This window comes from Bos mutus, chromosome 12 (genome assembly GCF_027580195.1).
Source record: "Bos mutus isolate GX-2022 chromosome 12, NWIPB_WYAK_1.1, whole genome shotgun sequence".
In the NCBI taxonomy this organism is placed as follows: Eukaryota; Metazoa; Chordata; class Mammalia; order Artiodactyla; family Bovidae; genus Bos; species Bos mutus.
In genome coordinates this window covers 55,931,379-55,939,240 of record NC_091628.1, presented here as the reverse complement: position 1 = coordinate 55,939,240, position 7,862 = coordinate 55,931,379, and the positions used below count along the sequence as shown (strand labels likewise).

Genomic DNA, 7,862 nt, shown 5'->3' with positions numbered 1-7,862 from the left:
CAAATTCTTCTTCTGAGTTAATTCATTTACTCCTTTGCTGTATAAACTCTTTAACAGCCCTAAGGTTCCATTTATTTGGTCTATCAATCTTAATTGTGATCTGAGGAGTTGTTTCATAACTGAGAATTTTTGTTTAATGATATGTAATTTGGATAAGGGTGTCGTTCTCTTTTGCTTCATGGTGGGGGGATTTTCACTAATGAAACTGGAATCTCATTTTCTGTTTTTGTTTTTTTTTTTTTGGTATAGTCGTGGTTTATGGATTTTTTTCTATTTTCCCTTATTTTGTAATGGGTTATTTTCATTGATCAGCAATAATATTTATACGGAGATGGGGTGAGGGCTACCGAGTTTCATCCTTATTCCTAATAGATTGTCGCTCATGGTATAACTACTGAAACTATTATAATAGAATGTTTCATGAAATACTCCAAATCTCTTTCATCTAAAATTTTTTTTTAATTAGTGGGAAGCCCTTACTTCATAAGCTACAATAAAACAAATAGTGTGTGTGTGTGTGTGTGTGTGTGTGTGTGTGTGTGTGTGTGTGTGTGTGTGTGTGAAGTCGCTCAGTCGTGTCCGACTCTTTGCGACCCCTTGGACTGTAGCCTGCCAGGCTTCTCCATCCATGGGATTCTCCAATCAAGAATACTGGAGTGGGTTGCCATTTCCTTCTCCAGGGGATCTTCCCAACCCAGGGATCGAACCTGGGTCTCCTGCATTGCAGGCAGACGCTTTATCCTCTGAGCCACCAGGGAAGCCAAAACAAATAGTATGTTATGCAAATAAAATGTTCTCTATGTAATACTTAAATGTTAAATGTATATCTAGAAAATAAATGATAGAGCACCATTTTTTATACCTTAGAATATAATATTTACTATAATAATTGTCTAGATAAAAAGCCTAAACACTACTCTGTAATTATTTTTACCAACACATCTCTTATATTTATATCTAAACAGAACATCTAAATTGGATTCTAAGTAACCCAACAAATAATATAAAGTATAGACTTCCTTAGTTTTTTCAAAATAACATTGAAATTTCAAATTAGTCATAGTATTTTATCTCTCTGACATGTGCCTAATAACTTATGTAGCAAAGAAAGAATTTGAGTCAGTATCAACTTATTCATTCATGGTTAAGTTTTATTTTTCACATACTGTATTCCAGACTTGGTGTGGGCAGTAGAGAGATGACTAAATTGTAAAACTTGCTAAATCAGTTTGTATTTTTCTCCTATAAGCTTCTAGTGGGCCAATAAATTAAGTATAATCTGTATTTTATAATAGAGTTAAAATACATTATAGCAATATAGAAAAGAGCGCAGGATCAAGAAGATATGGACTCTGATAAGCAGCTCAAAAGAACTTGAGTCACATTTCTTGGAAGTCAAGTCAAGGCTAAACATGACTCTCTGAAAACTCTATTGATGCCTAGATTAATGGCATAGTACTAGCAAGCCTCTAGTGTCCATGCATTCTTTCAACCATCCATGCATTTATTTAAGAAAAATAAATATGTGGCAGGAAAATTCCTAGAAGCTGCAATGAAAAGGCATAACTTTCTATCCCCTGCCTCTTCGTCTCATTGGCAACCTAATCTATTAATAACATCATAGTGTGGTAAAAGTTATGAGAGATGAATGCATAGGACAATGGCTGACAAGTCCTAGCACATATCTGAGTGAGGTTTAGCTAAGCCAAGACTTTCACTAACTCATGGCAGAAAAATAGGAACTAATCCAAGCAGGTGCAGAGGTGGCAAGAACAGGTATGACACTCCCACAGGAGGGAAGAAGTTTGAAAGACAGAAGTGTTAAGAAATATGGCCAGTTCAGGAAAGTAAAATTATCTTGGAATGCTTTCAGGGTGAGGGCACATAAGATTGAGCAGATCATAATGCCTCCTTCGAGGATGCCTCACTCTACTTGCTTCAAGGTCAGCCACCAGGGCATTCGGCTGCACCTTACCTGGCTAATTTTACCCCAGGAGACTCTGCATCCCCTGCAGACACTCCCTGTTTGGAGCCACCCTCTGCCAAATGTCCCAAAGTTTCCCTGAGTTTGTCACTCAGAGTGCCTATTTAGGTAATCAGTGTGTTCCTCTCAATGACAAAGTGTGCAGAGATCTTAGAAAATGATGACCTTAATTGGTCACAGTTCTGTTAAATCATAATACTAGATCAATAAATCTCTTCCTGAAATATCTATGCCCCTCTGAAGATACTGATTCATTTATCCTTTTCAAACCCAAACCAAAAAGGTCACCTTTTTCTCTAAGTACAAGACAAATCAAAATACTCAATTATGGTATTTTCAATGTTACCTCCATATATCAACTCTCTTTTTAAAATGATTTAACTCCTTTATATGACTATTAGAGGTGAATTTCAGGCTAGTCAAAATGATCACATGCTTAACATGATTATGTCTCCTTTAATCTGCACTGAAAACTAGTGGAAGATAATAATATTTAATGAATAAAGAAAGAGGCTCCAAAAGGACAAGTGACTTTAATGATGCCCAGCAATTAATTTATAAAGGCAAAAAGATGATAAACACAATTTATTTTTACTATTATTACATCTTTACTCCTTTTCCAAGAATTATACTGCAAAGATTGTCTTGCAAATAATAATTATGATTCTTTCTTTATTTGCTCATTCTTTCCCTAACAATATCTATTTATTCCTCTTCTAAATTTGATCTGAAAATCAGAAAAACATTTTGACAGCTAATTATTTTAAACTCCTGGCAGAAAAGTTTTTAGGAGCCATGATTCTGGCAAACTTGGTGAGTTAAAAATAAAAGGACATGTTTTTTTCTGCAATCACTTCAACTATGCTCTACTGAACATTTGATTCTCTTTGTTTAAAAGTGCACCAGACATGTTCTCCCTACCTCTCCACCTGTGAACCCACACTGATATCATCTCAAGCTGACCTGCAAAGACTAGTGAAATCTTATAACATCTGTCTGGTTTCCAGTTTATCTATTGGGAAGCTGAGTGGGAGTTCAGATGTAGGAAAAAGAGAAAAACATCAATGCATTTATTCTCCAGCATACACTTGACTTAAGGTTACAGCTGCTCTTAAAGTGCCCTCTCCATAGATTCTCCTTTGAGGAACAGCTCCCTTTCTCCACCTTTTAGGTTTGAGGTAGTAACAGTCCTCTCATTAATCAGACTACTGCAATATCCCTGTGTCTTTTTTTTTTTTTTTCAATCTGGTCACACACTTGTTACTTGTCAGTTTATTAAATTCTCCAAAAACGATGCTAAATTGAACGTGTCATTGTTTTTCTCTTAGGGACCTGCCTGATAAAAAAATAACATGGCAGATCATCTCACAAGTTTCTAACTGGTTTCATAGGTGAAAGTCATCTCTGTTGCTCAGTTTAACTCCAGATCTTTTATCCTTAAACATGTTAGGTGGCGAAGAGAGACAAAGAAAAGCACAGGTACTCTTCTCCAGTGGTGTCACAGTTTATTCTTGGTTGATTTTGTTTCCCTGCTTAATACTATCAGGTGGGTGCGCTTCTTTCTGTGGTTTGGTCTCATCCTAGCAAAGATTTGAAACGATGGAGCACTGTTACAGCTTGGTTACGGTTCAAGATTTTGTTAAGCAAATAGCAGTTAGTACACCCTCAAGAGGTGAGGGTGCCTGACCTCAAAGGAGTGGCATCAACCCATCTTGATTTCCCTTTTTTATACTTTTTATCTCCTCACGCTAGAGCCTGCCCTATGCAAAACAGGGCTCATACCCACTACCAGTCTGGAAGGGTGCATGTTTTTCCCCACAGGAGGTTCCCACGCTGGTCCTGGGATTTTCACTTTGTCCTCTTTTTCTCAGGCTTTCCCCTTTCTTTGTCTGCCTCTTAGCTGCTGCTTTTTAACCATTATTTTGGACTCTTTATTCTATTACCTAACAATACTGACTGGCAGCTGAATACCAACAGATGCCAACTACATGTTGGCCTTCTGACAGTACAAAGTTGTGAAGTAGAGCTCTAACCTTGGGGCACCTCAAACAATTCATATCAACTCACTAACTGGTCACTGCAGACCTTCTCACTGATGTTGGAATCTTCTTGCCCAGCAGGTTTCTCAATCTCTAAAATGTTCAGTTGAAGGTCTCCCTACACCCACCCTTGCTACATGTGTGGAGAGAAAAGATCAAATCCTATTTTCATGGCTTAAGAGTAATGATTCCTTCTCTTGCCTCAGGCTTTTGTGTAAGAAGCCTGGAAAAGCAGGTAAACTCACTAGTTAGCATAATTTCAATAAATACTGAAAAGGATGTTCTTCTAGATAATTTTCAGGGTTGTTTTTCTTTTGTGGGTGGGTGGTTGTGGGATATTTAAAGTCATTTTATTTCCAATGGATCATACTTTCTATTTTTGATATAATAGAAAAAGTGCCCCTTATTATGTGGTTATATCTACAAAAACAGCATCTCAAGTAGTATTGGTTTGACAAAAGATACATAAACTTCTTTCCAATAATGAGGTATGTATAAATGATATATGAAATAGCCCATTGAGTGTGATGATAAGTCAATCAAATGGGTAAGAACACTGTTTTATAGCAGTGAGAAATGGAGTATTCCTGCCATATCCGTAAACTAGGATGTCATAGACATTAGTGATTCTAGCCCTCCAAATGTGAATTTCTGAGCCCTAAGGGTGCCCAGGAAGAACAATACATGCTATCTAGCAGTCAATAGGCTGTGGCCACTCCATATTGTGAGCACTGAGGAACTCAAGATATATATATATATATATATATATATATATATAAAGAAAAAACCAAAGGAAAAAAAAGGGTACTGGCTCCAGGTAGCTGAGACACATATTGAAAGGAATGATTTCAGTGAGCCCAGACTCTTGCATCTTCTCATACATAGACAAGCACTAAATTTCTTGAGATATTTGGTTTTCTTCAGTTCATAAAAATACTTTTGATGTTCAGACTACCTGCCCTTTGTTGCAGAACTTCTGTATAACAGCTACTCCTATATAACCTGGCTCCTCCCCTCACCTCCTCAGAGCAATTCCGTCAGGGCTACTTGAGATGCTACCTCCTGGGCAGCATTTTAAATTTAAGTCCTTAAAATTTCCACTGAATGAAATGTAATGCTCAACTTTTAGATTGTGACATTTTTTAAGTCTTCAGCAACATTGGTAGATCAATATGAGTGGTGGGTGTATGAGAGGCTGTGCTTTTCTTTAAGATATATGTGAAATTTTAATAGTGAATTGCTTTATAAAGTTATATTTTAAAAATATATGTTTTATCACAAAACTTATAGCCACGTTAGGGGTCCTCTTCTTACTGCAATTAGAACAAAATTAAAGCCCTTTACTGATCTATCCGTTGCCTAACTTGCCACAGTCTCTCTGTCACATGCTGTTCCAACTACACTCGTGATTCTTTCAGGTTTTTGAAAGAGCCAAATTCTTTCTTCCTGAGATAATTTGCCCTATTTTGAATCTTTCTTCTGTGATGCCATTACCTCCAATACTTACCTTGCTGGCCTTAGTCACCTTTCAGATCTCACCTTATAAAGTTCCTCTTCAGGGTGGTTTTCCTTGATGAAGGAAAGTCCAAAAAATACTCCCACAACTCACCTTATTCTTTCTCAGAGAATTGTTTTCTCTCTTCATAATTCTTATCATTCAACACTCTATTGCCTGATCTTTTGCTGCATTAGACTTCTCTATTATTTACAGCATTTTGTCCTTATAGCCCCAGATAGTAAAAGGTGTTCAAAAACCGCCTGATGTGTGATGAAATCTACTTTGAAGAAATCTGAATGAATAAATCAAGCTCTTTGTTTTCAAATAAACAATAGGTATGGATTGTAGTAGACTCAGATTTAGGTCCCACTCTAATATTCTTTTTTCCATCACATTCTAGTGAAATGTTATGTTAACCTCTTGCATTTTAATGTTGAAAAAGTTTTATGCAAACACCATCGCTGTGCCTAAAATATTTTGTGTTCGATTAGACTCCAGTGTAGTTGTTAATAAAACTATCACAGCTATTTCACAATGTCTTTATTAATCTCATTAATTATGAGTTAATTCACATCTTCAGGAAGCAAACACAAATAAAAGAATTCCCAGCAGAATGTTCAGTTGCAGTGTTAGCAAATACCAAAGAAATCAATCAAGACAGCAGTTTACTCAAAGCTTCATTTATAAAGGTATAATCAACCACATTTCTTAATCCCTCTGTCAAGGAGAATAAATGTTCAATTTGTTTTCTGACTACTTACTCAAGGACCAAACACCTGTACTCTGTAGATACAGCATTAATCATTCTACCATCCATCTACGTCTTCTCTCAGTATCTCTGTTTATCTTGCCAGTATCATTCTCAGCTAACCTTTTTGAGGTTTCTAAGAAAGTTTACAATTGATGCAAACTATATATACACACTGAAACACTATACTGATGAGATCACATTCTTTTTCATTAAGGACATGTTCAAACTCAGTTTACTTATGTTGGATGTTTACATAATTATAGATCATTTGGCTATTCTACTAGTCAAAGAAGGCATTTAAATATTTTAAAACAATATCACACCAATGCATTTTAATTTCTACTAGAGACAAATAGAAATTGAATAAAAAGTTACAAGAAATCTAAATGAAGCCTCTGATCTTGAAATGGTGGATGAAAAAAAAAAAAGCAGCTACAAAAGTATAAGGAAACAAAGACAAGCCAGAAAACAATGAGGAAAATGATGAAATGTAAACAGAAAAGGCTCTGGGAATTAATAGTGAAAACAAACATGTTGGTAGCACAGAATGTGTGAGATAAGGGAAGGAAGAAAAAAGATAAGAATTAGGTAGATGGAAAGACAATGGGTAGGATAAAGCAAAAAGGAAATGTGGAAAAAACTATCTGATCAGAACCAAAAAGTAAAATTTGGCCAAGATAAAAAGGAGAGAAAAAATGTAAAGTCTAAGAGAGAAGGAAATACAATGAAGAAAACTAGGAGGAAACCTACAGAGGAACTAAATGGAAATGGAAAATGAAAAAAAATGAAGAAATTATTTACCCAAAGAACAATTACATATATTCATTAAATATGACCATCATACTTTATATGCTGTAGGATATAGAGCCAAGTCCCTGAATATCCTGCAGTATTGGAACCATAATCACAAATTCCTAAAGGAGCCTCACAGGCAGTACAATCAGTGAGACATCTGTAGAGAAGATATCCTTCCAGGTATAGTCAGTTCATGCCATTGCAGGAATGCAGCCCAGTATTCCAGTTCTTATCTTCCCATAGTAAATGGGTTGTTTGACATTTTATACCACCTATTCTAAACAGATACTTCTCTTTTTCCTCATAAATAAAAATGATTTTGGAGAACAAAAGTATCCAATACTAGTAATTATTTCTCAGTTCTCCTTTCAATTAGGGATACCTATGTGAATCTGTTCAGTTAGGGATAACCATGTGAAAATGGCTGTCTGAGGAGGCCTTACAAATAGCTGTGAAAAGAAGGGAAGTGAAAAGCAAAGGAGAAAAGGAAAGATATACCCATTTGAATGCAGAGTTCCACAGAATAGCAAGGAGAGATAAGAAAGCCTCCTCAGTGATCAATGCAAAGAAATAGAGGAAAACAATAGAATGGGAAAGACTAGAGATCCCCTCAAGAAAGTTAGAGATACCAAGGGAACATTTCATGCAAAGATGAGTTCAATAAAAGACAGAAATGATAGGGACCTAACAGAAGCAGAGGATATTAACAACAGGTGGCAAGAATACAGAGAAGAACTGTACAAAACAGATCTCCATGACCTAGATAATCATGATGGTGTGATCACTCACCTAGAG

The 7,862-nt window shown here is 36.0% G+C and overlaps 1 non-coding gene across 1 annotated transcript; it reads right to left on the bottom strand.

Annotated features, from left to right (window-relative positions):
- Positions 1-686: 686 nt before the first annotated feature.
- Positions 687-758, bottom strand: TRNAC-GCA (transfer RNA cysteine (anticodon GCA)). Its single transcript has one exon. It is a non-coding gene; the product is annotated as a tRNA-Cys (tRNA).
- Between the last annotated feature and the right edge of the window lie 7,104 nt (positions 759-7,862).